Consider the following 22,161-nt stretch of genomic DNA (forward strand, 5'->3'; position numbering starts at 1 on the left):
AACTAATGGCAAAGAAGCCGAAATTAAATGGTGCCATACCTACAGACCTTCTAGAACTAACACCAAAAGAAGATCTTGTCATCAGAGGGGACTGGAATGCAAAAGTAGGAAATCAAGAAATACCTGGAGTAACAGGCAAATTTGGCCTAGGAGTAAAAATCGAAGCAGGTTAAAGGCTAACAGAGTTTTCTCAAGAGAATGGACTGGTCATAGAAAACACCCTCTTCCAACAACACAAGAGAAGACTCTACACATGGACATCACCAAATGGTGAATAGCAAAATCAGAATGATTATATTCTTTGTAGTTGAAGATGGAGATGTTCTATGCAGTCAGAAAATACAAGACCTGGAACTGACCATGACTCTTTCTTTTTGCCAAATTCAGACTTAAATTGAAGAAAGTAGGGAAAACCACTAGGCCATTCAGATATGACCTAAATAAAATCCTTTATGATTATGCAGTGCAAGTGACAAATAGATTCAAGGGGTTAGATCTGACAGTGTCTGAAGAAATGTGGACAAAGATCTGTAACACTGTACAGGAGATGGTAATCAAAATCATCCCCAAGAAATTCAAAAAGGCAAAAAATAGCTGTCTGTGGAAGCCTTACAAATAGCTGTGAAAAAAAAGAGAAGTAAATGCAAAGGAGAAAAGGAAAGATATACCCACCTGAATGCAGAGTTCCAAAGAATAACAAGGAGAGTTAGGAAAGCTTTCTTAAGTGAACAATGCAAATAAATAGAAGAAAACAATAGAATGGGAAACACAAGTGTGGACATGTACTCAAATAAAAGAGTGCTTCAAACTACATATGAATCCTCAAATATTTCTTAGGAATTTGATGCCAAGAAAGATTTAGAAAAGGCTACTTCACTTTTGATTTTTTAAATAATTTTCCTTTTTTATAGTGTTCCAGTCACTAGTATCATGTAATTAGCTTAGAGAAATTGATTTTTTTAAGAAAAAAGTATTTGTAGTGTCAACAATCAACATACAACATATTTCTTATTCGCTTTATATTACTTTTAATTTAGAAACAAAAACATTTTTCCAGCACAATGTCTCACTTACCACATTAAGTTTTATATTTTTATGATTTTCTGAGATATTAACCAAGAAATGGTGATGCTAAACAATACTTTCAATGACTCTAAAAGTATACTGGAAATCATGATTTCATAAGAAGAGGATTAGTTACATTGGTAAAATTATTGGATAATTTCCCACAGGATTTCTATATTAGGGTTCATTTTACTACGTCCTGGAACAAGTTGCTATGTTCACTCTAGCTATAAAATAATGCTGAATACAACAACATCGTAAAGCAGCCCACAGAGCAAGCAAAGACATCTGTTAATGGTACCATGAATAGTTATGAACTGAGGTGCTCAAATGACTTTGCCAGCAAAGAACTGCCTCCTAATTTATTTTTACAGCAAATGGAATCCTCATTTTTCATGGTTTGGTAGTTGCATTCAAATATACCAATAATTTCAGCTGCAATCACTTCTATGGAGCAACTTTTGCTTTAGAAAGTAAGAGAGAATTGCTAATGTTCTGTTGATGGGGAAACAGCTTCTCCATTAGTTTTGTTTCAATCTTTTCTTGCAGTTTTAAAATTAATTTTAATGCAATATTAATTTCTAATAAAATGTAGGAAGTTTGATTTCATGTAAGAATTGTGTATGTTTTCCAAATATTTGACACTGAAAAATTTTAAGTGTTCTTAGAGTTCTGGAACTATGTCATATGCAGAAACTGATATAATTTTTATGTAAGAAAATAGAAGTTTTAATTAAAGAATTTTCAAGATTAGATGTATAAAATAAATTATCTATGCTATACTATTCTACAGCACTTCAGTCATGTCTGACTCTTTAAAACCTATGGACTGTAGCCCACCAGGCTCCTCTGTCCATGGGATTCTGCAGCCAAGAATACTGGAGTAGTTTTACTACTCCATTTCCTACTCCAGTGGATCCTCCCAATCAAGGAATCGATACCACTAGCACCATCGGGAAGAAATTTATGAAAATGACAATATATCTTATAGAACAGAATGCAAATGCTGGAAAATTACTATTTTACCATGTGTGCAGATTTAACTTTTTCAAATAGGTTATTTCATCTACCACTTTCAAGTGTAATGATGGCAATAGGTAATGTAATTTTATTTATTCATGACTCAGAAAATATGATACAAAATAACTTCAATCCTAAATATAACTCAAGACTTCCCAGCCAAATATTAGTATTTTCCTAAAGAATTCTACATTGACCTTTGCTAATGTTTTGTAGAAAAAAATCACAAAGTTATTTTGCCTGTGAAATTGTAACAAAAGCATTATTTAATGACTCATTTAAGCATATGTAGAAAGTTTATATCTTTTCAAAATGCTCCTAGATATAAACAGCTGAAGTTTCATGAAAATTAAATAGAACTAGAACTAGTATCATTGTAAGAATGTATAACAGCAATAAAGTAATGATAGAAAAAATTAAGTAACAGATTTTGTTATGTAAGAAACAGCATGGCACGTTCCACAGCCGCTGTAGAGAGGATAAACCTGCAGGTCAAGCAGAAGATGACACAACTACGAATAATGAAAATATCATTGTTGCTTTTGTTGTGTACTTTTATTATGTACCCCAGACATTCTGCACTTCTGTATATATAACTACCTGCTTGTGCTCACATCTGTGCCAAGAAAATGCCATTATTATTCATTGTGAACAGAAGGAAAAACATGAAACCATGTAATTGATATAGAATGAGGTCAGGACTTGAACATAACTTGACAGTCACATGACCAGAGACTATCATTTTAATTGTGCAATATAAAGAATCATGTATGATAAATTTTTAAACGTTGATTCTTTTACAAACAGTCCATGAGAAGGCAGGAAGGACTCTATAAAATAAGCTGATAAACTCCCTCTTAACACAAGGATACCATGATTCATGTAATTATCTCAAGTTTCATGCTGCTCCTAACAGATGTTCTACTTTCTCATCCACAGGGATAGAGGTGGTAGGTCAGCGTGTTGTGTAACTGCACCTACTCAGTGGCTAACGCAGTGGTCACATCTGTGTGCTGGAGCTGAGGGACACATCCTATGTCTTAATGCTCAGATACAGTTATTTGGACTGATGTATCTCATGTAAGTTTTGGGAAGCACAGGCATTTACAAGGGCAAGGGCTACCTTTTAAAATGGAATGTGTCTTTGACCGTTGAGTATATAGTCGAGGCCAACAGTGGCATGTATTTCTGCCATATTAAGCACAAAGGGGAGTTTATGATAACACACCATATCACTGAAGATTAAACCGACTGGAAACACCATCATTCCAATGCCATCACCCACACAAAACCATGAACCAGTAACTACATCACTTTCTCCAACATAGCCAAGAGAATCCCAAGCTAAGACACTGCAGGAAACAAGGACATGGCCTACCAGCCCACCATTGCACTCTTGTGCAACTGATGGGAATGGTAGGGTGACAGTCTTCAAAAGGCCTTAAGCATAACAATCAAACTCAAGTGTCACTGGCACAAAATCCAGGGATGAGCTCCACAAAGGGACCTTGTTGGAATCAGTATTTCTGCTGTGGTGCTGCTAACACTTTTGCTTCTCACTATTACCCAAATGTATTTATACATAAAAAGCAAACTGAAGCAACTAGACATGTGGGTTCAAGTACTTGATATCACATTACTGAATATCATTTTTATGTGAGTGGCTCTCTAGGACTCTATTTCCATGACTATAGGAAACAGTGACTAGATATCACCGTGTAAGACTCCTTTTAAGCTTCAGGATTATTTTTTGTGTGTCAATTGCACCCAATATTCCAACATATCAGACATTGGTTAGAATTACCCTCTAGTTCAAATCTATATGGTGTTAATAATATTCATAATACTATAGTCTTATTTTTAATCTTAAAGTGAAAGTGAAAGTCGCTCAGTCGTGTCCAACTATTTGCAACCCCATGGACTATACAGTCCATGGAATTCTCCAGGTTTCTTTTCCCTTTTCCCTTCTCCAGGGGATCTTCCTGACCCAGGAATCAAACCAGGGTCTCCTGCATTTCAGGCAGATTCTTTACCAGCTGAGCTACCAGAGAAGCCCAGTTCCTGACTATTTCTGGCTGTTGCACAGCTCTCTCTCAAACATGACTGCTTTAGAAGTGTATATTCTCTTTAGACTCTATGAATCATATCTTCTTAAAGAATACTCAATTGGGAGATAGGAAATGAACTTTCAATTTTGGTCACCAAAGCTGTCAAGAAGCAAGAAATAGTAAAATCAACAAATCTGATTTGAGACTTAAAAGGTTTCTCTTGGAATCATTTCATGGTTATTTTTCTATATTCTGAATATAACTCCAAATGTTACATTTCTCTGTTTTCATCTATTAGAGATAATAATTTCCATACATATCTTGGTGTAAAATGGAAACTGCCATGAATGGTACTTGTGAGAAGTCTTTGAAAAGTAAACACTACAGACATCCAAGGACTTTTAAAATGCAGTTTTCAGTAATATCTATACTAGTGTTCAGTAAATTTCAGTGATTTTACATTTGTAAGTCTCTTGCTATATGGTACTTTTTTTTCTTCAAATAACATTTCTTTCTTGAAAAAAAAAATTGGTGTTGGGTAATTGGACTATCATCTTACACTATATATAAAATTTATAAAGAGCTTGAGAGGTGGAAAGGAGAAGAGGAAGTATGTAGTTAATAAGAAATTATTCTGTAAATATACCACTACTATAGAGTATATTGAATTTTGTTTTGTTTTTAATCTTTCAAGACACAATTGAGAGTCTATTGTCTACAGTCAATCTTTGGACATTAGAACAGTGATGCAGTTAAAACTGCACATTTAAACACAAAAACTGCATATCTTGGAAAATATCAGAGCAATCTTTCACCAATGGCTATAAAGATGACTGGAATAATTTTGTGAGTAAAAGAAATTGTGAAGAAGTTTTAGTAATTGTCTAGTTTCATTTATATGCAGGCTCATAACTAATACTTTTTAAAACATTTTAATTGATGTTTTTTGCTTGTTATGACTTTTCACACACACGGTTCTAATGGGAGAAGGAAATGGCAACCAACTCTAATATTCCTGCCTGGGAAATCCCATGGACAGAGGTACCTGGCAGGCCACAATCCATGGGGTCGCAGGAGTCAGACGCAACTTAGCAACTAAACCATCAGCACTACCACAGTTCTAAATATTTTTTAGCCTGTTTCCTTCAGAGTTTCTAACCCTTCAGAGAAGTCTTTTGCCTAAATTATATATAGTAAGCAACTGGTATTAAAAAAGCAAATGGAATAAAAACAGAAGTAAAGCACTGTGAAAAATCATGTTTACTCAAGGAGATGAATGGGTTGCAGGTTGGCCATCACTGAGGATAATAGAAATCCTTTCCTTTATGAGCAACAGAACATTCAGTGTGTGGTACAATTATTTAGAAAATGTTTTACATGAATTTATTAATAACAAAAGCTTGGCTGTCTAAGGTCTGACCAAATTTTGAATAACTGTCTTGATCAGGTGAAAATATTAATTATTTCAAATCACTGATTCTAACTGATTGCTATTGACTGATTTCTTTTATACACAGACTAGCCTGTGATACACACACACACACACACTCAAACTGAGAGCTAAATGATCAAATCTATAGTAAGAAGGATTATTTTATTAACACTTTTCCTAAAAATAGATAATGTTTTAACCCCAAAATTCTATTACTTTAACGTTCACAGTTACCCTAACTGGTACCTAAGGAGTGTTTTTAAACTTAGGCATTAGAGTTCAAATTTCCAACAGACAAAGGCTGACAACAGCTTGGTAAGTGGAGCATAAGCTAACGTCTGTGAACTGTTCTGTTGACATGACCCCTAAAAGCCTCCTTGGTGATTTACATGTTACTAAAGGCAATGCACACATCTTGTGTTTTCATTTATCACAGTAGACTAAACCCTGCTTTTGAATTATTCCTTTACTTAGAAAACATAGATGTTTGGAGAAGATTCTTTCTCTAAAATATTATAGCATTCTTCTGAACACATGAAAATCCTCCGAAATTGGGTAAGAGTTCCATCTTAAACATGCTAATAACACCAAGTAATGACCTCTAGCTTGTAAGTGAGCTCTAGTCTTTTTACATTTCTGCTGACACTTCCAAAAGCAAGCCTTCTACCATAAAATATGTTTAAAATAAATTAAGGGAGAATTTGAAAATTGTCCTATTGTCCTTATGAAACTTTATGCTGGTGTTTCAGTTATAAAGTACTAACAACTTAATAATGCTCACCTAGTTAATTATGCATTTATTTTTGAGAATATTTTTAAATGCCATCTCAAATCCTTTTACAATGTTTCATAAGCACACATATTACAGTCCTATGTCAAGTAAAACAAAATTTAAAGTTCATTGGATTTTAAAAATAGATAGTTGGAGTGATTGATAGGTGGATAGATGGATAGAATGGGTGGATGGACAGGTAGGTGGGTGGGTGGATGGATAGAATAGGTGGATGGACAGGTAGGTGGGTGGGTGGATGGATAGATAGATAAAGAGTGGATTTTGCCCATCCTAGAAGGGATCTTAGGCACAGATCATAGAATTTTTAAGAAAAGTCAATGAATAACCATACCCGCAAGATGAGATGATGTCATTGCATGTGTCACACTGAAAATACTGAACCTCGATATGTTGCTCCAGATGAGAAAATTGAAAAATACCCAACCCTATGGCAGATAATACATGTCCCTGCTTAGTGCATTGCCTGTCAGAGGTGCAATCTGTTCACCAACATACCGTGACAAGATACAAAATACACTGATCTTCCAGTGTCTTGCCTTCCTACAGATTATATAGAAAGGCCTGAATTATCTGACATGATTGAAAAGTCACTTCTAGTATTACCATTTTGATTGGTACAGCAATCCTACTGAGTATAATCTCTTTACCTGTCTATTTAATATTCCTAAAACATAGTTCAGGGTCTCCAAGACATAAAAAGCCATAGTATTAAGAATGTAACAGATTTTTCTTCTTCACATATAAATAGTCATAATAACAAGCTTATCTAGTCAAGTGTGTGCCATATGGTAGCATTGCCCATATATATATATATGAAGATAAATATAATTAACTTCTAATGACACTATAATATGAATTAGATAACTTCACAATATGCACTGCTGCTGCTGCTGCTGCTAAGTCACTTCAGTCGTGTCCAACTCTGTGTGACCCCACAGACGGAAGCCCACCAGGCTCCCCAGTCCCTGGGATTCTCCAGGCAAGAACACTGGAGTGGGTTGCCATTTCCTTCTCCAATGTGTGAAAGTGGAAAGTGAAAGTGAAATCGCTCAGTCGTGTCCGACCCTTAGCGACCCCACAGACTGCAGCCCACCAGGCTCCTCCATCCGTGGGATTTTCTAGGCAAGAGTACTGGAGCGGCTTGCCATTGCCTTCTCCGCACAATATGCACTAAGATCATCTTATTTAATAATAATAATAATATAAATAATTTAGTTATATTTAAAAATCATTTAAAATTAATAAATTTATAGATTTTAAATTTTAAAATGGAATGCAGAATATGATGCATCTGGAAGAGCTGACTCTTAAAATTGAAAGTAGTTTAGACAGGCTTCTTTGTCTTTACAGGACACATAATTCACACTTAATCAGACTTGGGGATGCCTTCTGTTTTTTGAAATTAAAAACAAAAAATGGTTAACCAGAAAGAAAAGGGAAAGACATTTATGAATTTTACGACTGTGATTTGGTCCCTTTCTTACTACTTCTTATACTTTTGCTCTTTTTTTCCTGACTCATATTTCATGTTGCCAACTTCTCTTGGTAATAATAGCACCAGTGAGAATCCTTTAAGTGTCAAATTCTTGCAGTGTGTCTCAGTAGTTAGAGATGGCGCAATTACATTTGCATCTTCTCCAAATGGATAGGAAGCTTGATGGTTTTTTAATTTAGGCCAACATCATACTTTTGGAGAGAGTTTTTATTTCGATGAAAACTGAATTATAATACTTTTCAAAAACCCAATAAATATAGTGTTAATGTGTCTACAAATAGTAAAATGCAGGTGTTTTAAGGAAGCTATGATTTGGGGTCTAGATTTATTCAGAGTTTTTGCTGCAGATTTTCCTAAGGTATAGCCATCATTCTACTGTAATTGAAGATTTTAGTAACATTGATAAAGCCACTTTTCTAATGGTGCATACCTTGGTATTGTTTCTTATTCTTGGACAAAGTTTAAGCTCCACTGGCACTTTTTTTGTTTTTTTAACACTCTGTTTCATCAAAGCCTGAGTTATTTGACTATTTTTTTCCTTATGAACCCAGGGACCAAATCCAGGTCTCCCACATTGCAAGCAGATTCTTTACTGTCTGAATCCCCAGGGAAGCCCAGATACTACTTCAGCAGGTGTAAAAGGAACAAGGAAATTTGTTATTGTTCTTTACTGACTTGGAAAAAATTAATGATGAAGAGTAAATACTAGAACAACAGCCAATACATTATTTATCATTTCTGGTTTCCTGAAGGCAAAAATTTGGTAAATACAGGAGAAAAACTTAAGAATATGTAGGACTTATCAAGTGACTAGTGAGAAGAATGTGACAGCATAATTCAACAAAAGTAAGCATTCTCTTAATTAACCATTCATAAGTTTTACATTACAGAAAATTGAAACTGATTCTCCTGGTTTCCTCAAACTGAGAGCAAGAAATCTTCATTTTCCTTTATTTACTCTTCTTTATTTAGTACTTTTCTACTAGGTAGCACTATAAGGTTAGATTTTATCTGACTGGCAATTGCAATATAAATCAAAATTAGTATAGATTTTAAAATCTGAGACTACAGTGTTTCTTTTTTCTTTTGTTTAAAGAAGTATACTTCATATACAATAAAATACAATGTATTTTATACAATGTACAAAAAATACAATGAAGTCTAAAGGCTTCAGTAGATTCACAAAGTTGTACAAAGTAGATTCACAAAGTTGTACAAACATCACTACTAATACAGAAAAATTTTATCACCCCCTCAAAATCCTGTACTTGCTAGAAGTAACCCTCCAATTTTGCCTCCAAGAAACATTCTTGCCCCAGCTCCTGGAAACTACTAATCTACTTTCTGTCTACTGACTTTATTTGGGAATTGTATTGGTGCTTAGATTACAGCCTAAAGTAGTGGTCATATTGGCACCTGTTTATCACTTTGAATATTCAACAGCATTTTTATGACCATTTGACTCACCAAAACATTTAAAAATTAGAGTCTAAAACAATATTATGATCAGATTCATCTAAGTTTAAAGGAGCTGAATTTTAGTGGTGGAATTAGTTACTGAACACTCCAGTGGAAAATGCATAAAAGACGGTCAGAATCTAATCCTTTCATTATGTTCCCATGGAGGAAAAGTATGTGTACTCTGACTAACTGGAGACCTTAGGAATGTATATATAGAACAATGAGTCTGTGGCCTTGTGCCAGTCAAGCATAGTTCTTATTTGAACCAACATTGGACAGTCATATGGTGATAAGGAAACAGAATAAGTACATGTGGAGGACTGGAACTGGCCAAAAAGTTCAGTAATTTTGACACTGAATTTCATAGGTGAGTTTTATACTATCAAATTTTAATTAACATACCAGAGAAACAACAGCAGATAAAACCAACAATGTTAGGCATTTAAAGGAACTGAAGATAAAGATACAAATGGAATTGAGGAACCATGATTTTAGGCTGGGTATGGAGAAAGTACAAAGTTAGGTGCCTGTTGATAATTAGCTAAAAATAGTAAGATCAGAGGTCTGATTCTCTTTATAGTATGTACATTTAGATGTAATGGAAATAAAGGAAAGATCATTTTTAGTTAATATAGGTGACATGCAAGATTTTTAAAGATGTATCAAGTTGGGTTTAAAGCTTGGGTATATCTGAGCCAAAGAGGTGTTCAAATGAGATTTTAAAAACTCAAGGCAAGTTAAGTTTGATGAATAATTATTTAAATCTTGGAAATAAAGAGAAAGGGATTATTGAGTGTTGATTCATGACATCTGAGCTTAACATTTTATTGTCTGAACTATGTAAGAACAAAGATTAACTTGAGGACTTTAGATAACCGGACAGAGAGAGAAACTGTCCAGTAGAATGAGTAACCTCAAAGATTGACACATACGGTCCTTTTGCACGTTAACCAATTTTGTATCTAATCTAGAATTTTTGACTTAATATTTCCTTTTAAAAATTGTCTGTATATGCATAACTTCTCTATTGTCATTGGAAAAAATATAATGTTTATTTTTTCAGTCATTAATCAGCAAAATAAAACACCTGATGTGATAATATATTATCCTTAAATCATTATTTTACCTATTAAAAATTATATTTTAGCAGTGTAAGACGTTCCAGCCTGATGTCCTTGTGGGAGCACTTGGTGGAGCCAAGTAAACTATGTTGTTAGAGAAATATACCTGACAGATGGTTTAAGACTTGTCCTTATTTGAATACCAGAGTGAAAGAAGCATTATTCATAGAACCTGAAATCTGTTGCCCCTGCAATTTATTTTTCCTATTGAATTTGTATTGTTTACTTTCTGGTTTGCATGAAGCAGAAATATTTCCTATCAATGGAAAAAATGATTGAGAAATTTCTTTTGTGGCCTGATTTTGGGATTTTTGTAAGTTGATTCTATTTTCTACTGAGTGAATAATGACAGAGAAATGGATTTATTACATATATATATATATATATATATTTTGCTTATTAGCTAGTAAGTGTCAGTTATATTACAAAGTAACAGTAATCAAAACAGTACAGTACTGGCATAAAATCAGACAGACACATAGGTCAATAGAATAGAGAGTCCAGAAATAAATCTACAACAAAGGAAGCAAGAATATTCAATGGGGAAAAAGTAACCTCTTCAAAATTAGTGTCAAGAAAACTGGACAGCTACATGTAAAATAATAAAATTAGAGCATTCTCTAACACCATATACAAAAGTAAACTCAAAAAATTGATTAAAGACCTAAAGGTAATCAGTTCAGTTCAGTTCAGTCGCTCAGTCGTGTCCGACTCTTAGCGACCCCATGAACCACAGCACGCCTCCCTGTCCATCACCAACTCCCGGAGTTCACTCAAACCCATGTCCATCGAGTCGGTGATGCCATCCAGCCACCTCATTCTCTGTCGTCCCCGTCTCCTCCTACCCCCAATCGCTCCCAGGATCAGAGTCTTTTCCAGTGAGTCAACTCGTCGCATGAGGTGGCCAAAGTATTGGAGTTTCAGCTTTAGCATAAGTCCTTCCAATGAACACGCAGGATTGATCTCCTCTAGAATGGACTGGTTGGATCTCCTTGCAGTCCAAGGGACTCTCAAGAGTCTTCTCCAGCACCACAGTTCAAAAGCATCAATTCTTGGGCGATCAGCTTTCTTCACAGTCCAACTCTCACATCCATACATGACCACGGGAAAAACCATTGCCTTGACTAGACGGACGTTGGTTGGCAAAGTAATGTCTCTGCTTTTTAATATGCTATCTAGGCTGGTCATAACTTTCCTTCCAAGGAGCAAGCATCTTTTAATTTCATGGCTGCAATCAGAATCCGCAGTGATTTTGGAGCCCCAAAAAATAAAGTCTGACACTGTTTCCACTGTTTCTCCATCTATTTCCCATGAAGTGATGGGACCAGATGCCATGATCTTCATTTTCTGAATGTTGAGCTTCAAGCCAACCTTTTCACTCTCCTCTTTCATTTTCATCAAGAGGCCTTTGAGTTCCTCTTCACTTTCTGCCTTAAGGGTGGTGTCATCTGCATATCTGAGGTTATTGATATTTCTCCCAGCAATCTTGATTTCAGCTTGTGCTTCTTCCAGCCCAGCGTTCCTCATGATGTACTCTGCATATAAGTTAAATAATCAGGGTGACAATATAGGGAAACAGGCAGAACAGCCTTTGACAAAAATTATACCAATATTTTTTTGGAAACTAAGATCATTCATTTATCTTCTTCTAGAAGATCCCATGGAAGAGAAAATGGCAATCCACTCCAGTATTCTTGCTTGAAAAACCCCATGGACAGAAGAGCCTGGTGACCTACAGTTCATAGAAGTCACAAAGGGTTGGGCATGACTGAACACACACAACACCCACCCCAACAGTATTTATGTATGCTTTGAAATTATTTTGATGTTGTTGTTCAGTCACTCAGTTGTGTCCAACTCTTTGCGACCCCATGAAGTGCAGAAAGCCAGGCTTCAGTGTCCTTCACCATCTCCCGGGGCTTGCTCAAAGTCTTGTCCATTGAGTCAATGATGTCATCCAATGATCTCATCCTCTTTCAACCCCTTCTCTTCCTGCTTTCAATCTTTCCCAACATCAGAGTCGTTTCTAATGAGTCAGTTCTTCACATCAGGTGGCCAAAGTATTGGAGCTTCGGCTTCAGCAACAGTCTTTCCAGTGAATATTCAGGACTGATTTCCTTTAGTATTGACTGGTTTGATCTCCTTGCAGTCCAAGGGACTCTCAAGAGTCTTCTCCAACACCACAGTTAAAATCATCAATTCATTGACTCTCAGCCTTTTTTATGGGCCAACACTCACATCCATACATGACTACTGGAAAAACCATAGCTTTGACTATATGGACATTTGTGGGCAAAATGATATCTCTGCTTTGCGTATCTAGGTTCATTGCTAATGTAAAGGATTTGTAGATTAGATACACTGTCTAGGTTTGTCATAGTATTTTTTCCAAGGAGTCCGTCCGTTCCGTCGCTCAGTCATGTCCGACTCTCTGCGACCCCGTGGACTGTAGCCTACCAGGCTTCTCCGTCCATGGGATTCTCCAGGCAAGAATACTGGAGTGGGTTACCATTTCCTTCTCCAGGGGATCTTCCCAACCCAGGGATCGAACCCGGGTCTCCCGCATTGGAGGCAGACGCTTTAACCTCTGAGCCACTGGGGAAGCTAAGTATCTTTTAATTTCATGGCTGCAGTCACCATCTGCAGTGATTTTGGAGCCCAAGAAAATATAGCCTGTCACTGTTTCCCCATCTATTTGCCATGAAGCAACGGGACTGGATGTCATGATCTTTGTTTTTGGAACGTTGAGTTTTAAGCCAGTTTTTCCAGTCTCCTCTTTCACCTTCATCAAGAGGCTCATTAGTTCCTCTTCCCTTCTGCCATAAGAGAGGTGTCAACTGCATATCTGAGGTTATCAATATTTCTCCTGGTAATCTTGATTCCAACTTGTGCTTCATCCAGAAAATTATTTAGTAAATAAATAAATGATGTAGATAATGAACTGTGAGGCTGAGGACTTAAAGAAAAAAGAATGGGCCTTAGTATCCATTTCAAAGGGCAGCAGAAGTTAACCTTCTGTAACTATTACAGTAGCAGAAAATGAAGGTATGGATACTGCTAGGTGAGACATTGAGTTCTGAGAATACATGGAGCTCCTTCTGATTGCTACGTTTTCTTTTTTCAGTTAAACATGGAGCAAGGTTGTAAATTAAAATGCACAGAGAGGGAGCAGGGGAAGATGGCGGAGGAATAGGACAGGGCAGCCACGTTCTCCCCCACAAAATCAACAAAAGAACATTTGAATGCTGAATAAATCCCACAAAAAAACTGAATACCAGCAGAGGACATCAGGCACTCAGAAAAGCAGCCCATAGTCGACAAAAGGAGGTAGGAAATAGATAAAAAGAGAGACAAAAGAGGGAGGGACGGAGCTCCATCCCGGGAAGGGAGGCTCAAAAAAAAAAAAAAAAGAGAAGTTTCCAAACACTTGAAACACTGGCGAGTGGAACCTCAGAGGGCCACATAACTGGGAGACAAAAGACATAAATAATTAAAACTCACAGACTAAGTGCCCAGAGGAAACTCTCAGCGGAGAAGCGGTGCAGACGCCTGCACCCCCTCACTAGAAGGCGGGGGCTGGGCAGGGAGGCGCCGGCAGCGGCGCTTAGAGGGAGAACTGGCGGCTGCGCTTAGAGGGAGAACTGGGCTTGAACGCCCCAGGGCAAACTGAGAGCTCGAACTTAAGATACCAGAGCAGAGGTTGCAGCTGAAGGGCGAGAGGGCTGGAAAAACCCTGCGAAAAGACCCAAGCCTGTCCTCCACCAGCCCCGCCCACAGAACCCGGCACTGAGTGGAGCGAGCGGGCAGTGGACGGCCTTTCCCCCAGCCCCCACCAACGCTGGCGGGGAGGGCGGCCCGCGCTTGGGCGGGTGCAGCCGCGGCCCCAGAGAGGCTTCCAGTGCCAAGCTGCAGGCAGGCTTCCTTGCGGGCCAGGACTTCTTGGGTTCAGGCCGGTCAATATCCACCTGAGAAAGTGCTCTGGTTGTACTCCCAGAAAACCCATCGGCAGAGACCGGGAAGGTGATAAGTCGCAGCAACTGCGCTCACCAAATGCCTGGTCACCTGAGTTGCTAGGACCAGGGAAGGCACAAAACGCAGGCCCAGCCAAGTTTGCGCCTTTGTCAAGTACCCGAGGACCTGAACCTGAGCCGCTCAGACCTGGGAAGTGCATGCAACCCAGCGCCAGCCGCGGACAGCTCACAGCAGAGCAAACTAAAGCCTAAGCAGCATAAACAGGGAAAGCACACATGCCTCAAGCGGGAGCATTCCCAGTGTAGCCGAGACACTGTGAGCACTCCCCACAGATGCCAGGGATATTTGTTAGCTATTCCTCCCTCCCCATAGCAGGACTGAATAGGAGAGCCGGGGGAAAAAAAAAAAAAGTGTCCACCACCGCATCCTGGTGTCAGGATGGGAATTAGACACTGAGGAGACCAGAAAACAGAAGAGATTTTTCAACAGAAGGAACTGCCTTGGAAGTAACAGAGGGAGAAGCGTTGAGCCTCCTGCAAGAATAAGACTGAAAACCAGAGGCAGAGGCTTAAGGCCAAATCCTGAGAACACCAGAGATCTCCGGTTCCAGAGAACATTAATTGATAGGTACTCATCAAATGCCTCCATACATACACTGAAACTAGGCACGACCCAAGGGTCAATAAGTTTCAGTGAAAGACATACTACGCAAGCTATACAGCAACACAGGAGAATAGCACTGAGCTTCAATAAACAGGCTGCCCAAAGCCACCCGAAACCCACAGACAACTCAAACTCATTACTGGACACTTCATTGCACTCCAGAGAGAAGAAATCCAGCTCCACCCACCAGAACATCGACTCAAGCTTCCCTAACGAGGGAACCTTGACAAGTCACCCATCCAACCCCACACACAACGAGGTAACTACATAATACAGAAAACTCCACAAAATGTCAGAAGACAAAAAGGCCACCCCGAACACAGCAATATAAGCAAAATGAAAAGGCAGAGAAATATCCAACAAGTAAAGGAACAGGATAAATGCACACCAACACAAACAAAAGAGGAAGATATAGGGAACCTACATGATAAAGAATTTCGAATTTCAATTGTAAAAATGATTCAAAATCTGGAAAGCAAAATGGAGTTAAAGATAAATAAACTGGAGAAAAGGATTGAGAAGATGGAAGGAATGTTCAATAAGGAATTAGAGGTAATAAAAAAGAGTAAATATATAACGAATAATACAATAGATGAGATCAAAAACACTCTCGAGGGCACAAACAGTAGAATAAAGGAGGTAGAAGACAGGATAAGTGAGCTAGAAGACAGAATTGTAGAAACAAATGAAACAGAGACGGAAAAAGAAAAAAGAATTTTAAAAAATGAGGACAATATTAGAGACATATGGTACAATATTAAACACCCCAACATTCGAATCATAGGAGTCCCAGAAGAAGAAGACAAAAAGAAAGACCATGAGAGAATACTTGAGGAGATAATAGTTGAAAATTTCCCTAAAATGAAGGAGGAAATAATCACCCAAGTCCAAGAAACACAGAGAGTCCCTAACAGGATAAACCCAAGGTGAAATACCACAAGGCACATATTAATCAAATTAACAAAGATCAAACACAAAGAACAAATATTAAAAGCAGCAAGGGAAAAACAACAAATAACACACAAGGGGATCCCCATAAGGATAACAGCTGATCTTTCAGCAGAAACTCTTCAGGCCAGGAGGGAATGGCAAGACATACTTAAAGTGATGAAAGAAAATAAACTACAGCCCAGATTACAGTACCCAGCAAGGATCTCATTCAAATATGAAGGAGAAATCAAAAGCTTTACAGACAAGCAAAAGCTGAGAGAATTCAGCATCACCAAGCCAGCTCTCCAACAAATACTAAAGGATCTTCTCTAGACTGGAAACACAGAAAGGGTATATAAACTCAAACCCAAAACAATAAAGAAAATGGCAATGGGATCATACTTATCAATAATCACCTTAAACATAAATGGGTTGAATGCACCAACCAAAAGACAAAGACTGGCTGAATGGAAACAAAAACAAGACCCCATATATGTTGTCCACAAGAGACCCAACTCAAATCGAGGGACACATGCAGACTGAAAGTGAAGGGCTGGAAAAAGATATTCCATGCAAATAGAGACCAAAAGAAAGCAGGAGTATCAATACTCATATCAGATAAAATAGATTTTAAAACAAAGGCTGTGAAAAGAGACAAAGAAGGAAACAACATAATGATCAAAGGATCAATCCAAGAAGAAGGTATAACAATTATAAATATTTATGCACCCAACATAGGAGCACCACAATATGTAAGACAATTACTAACAAGTATGAAAGGGGAAATTAACAATAACACAATAATAGTGGGAGACTTTAATACCACACTTACATCTATGGATAGATCAACTAAACAGAAAATTAACAAGGAAACACAAACTTTAAATGATACAATAGATCAGTTAGACCTAATAGATCTCTATAGGACATTTCACCCCAAAACAATGAATTTCACCTTTTTCTCAAGCGCACACGGAACATTTTCCAGGATAGATCATATCCTGGGCCATAAATCTAGCCTTGGTAAATTCAAAAATATTGAAATCATTCCACGCATCTTTTCTGACCACAATGCAGTAAGATTAGATCTCAATTACAGGAGAAAAACTATTAGCAATGCCAACATATGGAGGCTGAACAACACGCTGCAGAATAATGAACAAGTCATAGAAGAAATCAAAAGAGAAATCAAAATATGCATAGAAATGAATGAAAATGAAAACACAACAACCCAAAACCTCTGGGACACTGTAAAAGCAGTGCTAAGGGGGAAGTTCATAGCAATATAGGCACGCCTCAAGAAACAAGAAAAAAATCAACTAAATAACCTAACTCCACATCTAAAGAAACTAGAAAATGAAGAAATGATGAACCCCAGGGTTAGTAGAAGAAAAGAAATCATAAAAATTAGGGCAGAGATAAATGCAAAAGAAACAAAAGAGACCATAGCAAAAATCAACAAAGCCAAAAGCTGGTTCCTTGAGAAAGTAAATAAAATTTACAAACCACTAGCCAGACTTATCAAGAAACAAAGGGAGAAGAACCAAATCAATAAAATTAGAAATGAAAATGGAGAGATCACAACTGACAACACAGAAATACAAAGGATTATTAGAGAATATTATCAGCAATTATATGGCAATAAAATGAATAACCTGGGAGAAATGGACAAATTCCTAGAAAAGTACACCTTGCCAAAACTGAACCAGGAAGAAATAGAAAATCTTAACAGACCCATCACAAGCACGGAACTAGAGGAAGTAATCAGAAAGCTTCCAGCAAACAAAAGCCCAGGTCCAGACGGCTTCACAGCTGAATTCTACCAAAAATTTAGAGAAGAGCTAACACCTATTCTACTCAAACTCTTCCAGAAAATTGCTGAGGAAGGAAAACTTCCAAACACATTCTATGAGGCCACAATCACCCTAATCCCAAAACCTGGTAAAGATCCCACAAAAAAAGAAAACTACAGGCCAATATCACTGATGAACATAGATGCAGAAATCCTTAACAAAATTCTAGCAATAAGAATCCAACAACACATTAAGAAGGTCATACATCATGACCAAGTGGGCTTTATCCCAGGAATGCAAGGATTCTTCAATATCCACAAATCAATCAACGTAATACACCACACTAACAAACTGAAAAATAAAAATCATATGATTATCTCAATAGTCCAGAGAAAGCCTTTGACAAAATACAACATCCATTTATGATAAAAACTCTCCAGAAAGTGGGAATAGAAGGGACATATCTCAACATAATAAAAGCTATATATGACAAACCCACAGCAAACATTATCCTCAATGGTGAAAAACTGAAAGTATTTCCCCTAAAGTCAGGAACAAGACAAGGGTGCCCACTCTCACCACGACTATTCAACATAGTTCTGGAAGTTTTGGCTACAGCAATCAGAGCAGAAAAAGACAAAAGGAATCCAAATTGGAAAAGAAGAAGCAAAACTTTCACTGTTCGCTGATGACATGATCCTCTATACAGAAAACCCTAAAGACTCTACCAGAAAACTACTAGAGCTAATCAATGAATACAGTAAATCTGCAGGATATAAAAGCAACACACAGAAATCCCTTGCATTCCTATACACTAATAATGAGAAAATAGAAAGAAAAATTAAGGAAACTATTCCATTCATTGTTGCAACGAAAAGAATTAAATACTTAGGAATATATCTACCTAAGGAAACAAAAGACTTGTACATAGAAAACTATAAAACACTAGTGAAAATAATCAAAGAGGACACTAATAGATGGAGAAATATACCGTGTTCGGGGATTGGAAGAATAAATATTGTGAAAATGAGTATACTACCCAAAGTAATTTATACATTCAATGCAATCCCTATCAAGCTACCAACGATATTTTTCACAGAACTAGAACAAATAGTCTCACAATTTGTATGGAAATACAAAAAACCTCGAACAGCCAAAGCAATCTTGAAGAAGAAAAATGGAACTGGAGGAATTAACCTGCCAGACTTCAGGCTCTACTACAAAGCCACAGTCATCAAGACAGTATGGTACTGGCATAAAGACAGAAATATAGATCAATGGAACAAAATAGAAAGCCCAGAGATAAATCCACGCACCTATGGACACCTTATCTTCAACAAAGGAGGCAAGAATATAAAATGGAGAAAAGACAGTCTCTTTAACAAGTGGTGCTGGGAAAACTGGTCAGTCACTTGTAAAAGAATGAAACTAGAACACTTCCTAACACCATACACCAAAATAAACTCAAAATGGATTAGAGAGCTAAATGTAAGACCAGATACTATAAAACTCCTAGAGGAGAACGTAGGCAAAACACTCTCCGACATAAATCACAGCAGGATCCTCCAAGACCCACCTCCCAGAATATTGGAAATAAAAGCAAAAATAAACAAATGGGACCTAATTAAAATCAAAACTTCTGCACAGCAAAGGAAACTCTAAGCAAGGTGAAAAGACAGCCTTCAGAATGGGAGAAAATAATAGCAAATGAAGCAACTGATAAAAGATTAATCTCCAAAATATACAAGCAGCTCCTGCAGCTCAATTCTAGAAAAATAAGTGACCCAATCAAAAAATGGGCCAAAGAACTAAACAGACATTTCTCCAAAGAAGACATAAAGATGGCTAAGAAACACATGAAAAAATGCTCAACATCCCTCAGAATCAGAGAAATGCAAATCAAAACCACCATGAGATACCATTTCACACCAGTCAGAATGGCTGCTCTCCGAAAGTCTACATGCAATAAATGCTGGAGAGGGTGTGGAGAAAAGGGAACCCTCTTACACTGTTGGTGGGAATGCAAACTAGTACAGCCACTATGGAGAACAGTGTGGAGATTCCTCCAAAATCTGGAAATAGAACTGCCATATGATCCAGCAATCGCACTCCTGGGCATACACACCGAGGAAACCAGAATTGAAAGAGACACATGTACTCCAGTGTTCATTGCAGCACTGTTTACAATAGCCAGGATATGGAAGCAACCTAGATGTCCATCTGCAGATGAATGGATAAGAAAGCTTTGGTACATATACACAATGGAGTATTTTTCAGCCATTAAAAAGAATGCATTTGAATCAGTTTTAATGAGGTGTATGAAATTGGAGCCAATTATACAGAGTGAAGTAAGCCAGAAAGAAAAACATCAATACAGTATACTAACGCATATATATGGAATTTAGAAAAATGGTAACCTGAACCGAGTATACGAGACCTTCAAAAGAGACATAGGCATATAGAACAGTCTTTGGAACCCTGTGGAAAAGGGTGAAGGTGGGTTGATTGGGGAGAACGGCATTGTAGCATGTATATTATCATAAGTGACCAGTCCAGGTTCTAAGCATGATACAGGATGCTTGGGGCTGGTTCACGGGGATGACATGGAGGGAGGATATGGGGAAGAGGGAGGTGGGAGGGGGGCTCAGGAAAGGGAACACATGTACACCCGGGGAGGATTTATGTCAATGTATGGCAAAACCAACCAATATATTAATGTAAGGTAATTTGCCTCCAATAAAATAAATTTTAAAAAAAATAAAATGAAATTTAAAAAAAGAAAAAAAATAAATAAAATGCACAGAGAAAGGGTGAAAGTTTCAGGAAGTAGATATGAAATAGTTGTCAAAGAGGTGGAGTAAAAATCCAAAGAACTACTATTAAACTGCTCAGTAGTAGAGTGAAGTTAATAGTAGCAGATTCAATGTATAATTGTATGCTTGATCATCTTTCTTTGGAGTTTTTCCCTCAAAAGTGTTCATCAACACCCAAATTGGAAAGGAAGAAATAAATTTATCTCTTTACAGTTTACATGATCTTAATATGTAGAAAATTTTAGAGTCTACAAAAACAAACGGTTAAAACAAATAAATGAATTCAGAAAAGTTGAAAGATCAAAACATACACAAATTCTGTTCGTTTATACTACCAATAAACAATTCAAAAGGGAAACTAAGAAAAAAATTGCATTTACAATTCCATTTATTCAAAAAGAATAGAATACTTAGGAATAAACATAACCAAGGAAATGAAAGATATGTGCACTTAAATGTTCATAATATTGCTGAAAGAAATTAAAGATGGTGCAAACATATGTAAAGACATTTCATTTCCATGGATTAGAAGACTTAATGTTGTTAAGATGTCAACACTATGTAAAGCAATTTGCAGACTCAGTGCAATCCCTATCATAATTCTTCTGAGAATTTAGCTAAATTGCTTCATAATATTGCTGCCTCAGCATGTACTTTGTATGACTAAGTGGCCTGAAAGGGCCCGGGACTGACACCAGCCCATCCTGTGTGTACACACTCTAAGCAACTGTCTGAAAAGTCACAAGAAAGTGTAAATTTCTGAAAGAATTATCTCAGTGCCTCTGACGAATAGATTATCTCCTGCCTTCCAGTTCCTTTCCCTTGTGTACCCTTTAGATGAGCCCACTAAACTTACTAACACCCCACCAACACCCTGTTCTCAGTATCTATGATTCTGTTTCTGTTTTCTTATATTTGTTCACCTGTTTTGATTTTTAGATCCATCAACATATAAGTGAAATCATACAATACTTTCTCTGTCTTATTTAACTTGCTATTATACCCTCTTGCTCCATTCATGTTGGATACAAATGGCAAAATTTCATTTTTTTCTTGGCTGAGTAATATTCCCATGGGTGTATGTATATATGTGTGTACCACATCTTGTTATAAAAATTTTTTTGATGTATAAATTTGTTAGTTTCAGATATGCAGCATATTAAGTATTTTTTCAAATTATATTTCATTATAGGCTACTTTAATAGATTTAATATACTTCCCTGTACTGTATGGGCTTCCTTGGTGGCTCAGTGGTAAAGAATTGGCCTGCCAATGCAGGAGACACAGGAGACAGATTCGATTCCTGGGTCAGGAAGATCCACTTGAGAAGGAAATGGAGTATTTTCCTGCCTGGCTGATTGATGGACAGTGGAGCATGGTAGGTCCCAGTCCATGGGTCACAAAGAGTCGGACACAATTTAGCACACATACACACACCATGTACTATACAGTAAATCCTTGTTGTTTAGTCATGTTATATATAGGAATTTGTATCTGTTAATCTTAGAAAACAATAGAATGGGAAAGACCAGAGATCTCTTCGAGAAAATTAGAG

This window comes from Moschus berezovskii, chromosome 5 (assembly GCF_049115385.1).
Source record: "Moschus berezovskii isolate FMDL1 chromosome 5, NW_MosBer_1.0, whole genome shotgun sequence".
NCBI lineage: Eukaryota > Metazoa > Chordata > Mammalia > Artiodactyla > Moschidae > Moschus > Moschus berezovskii.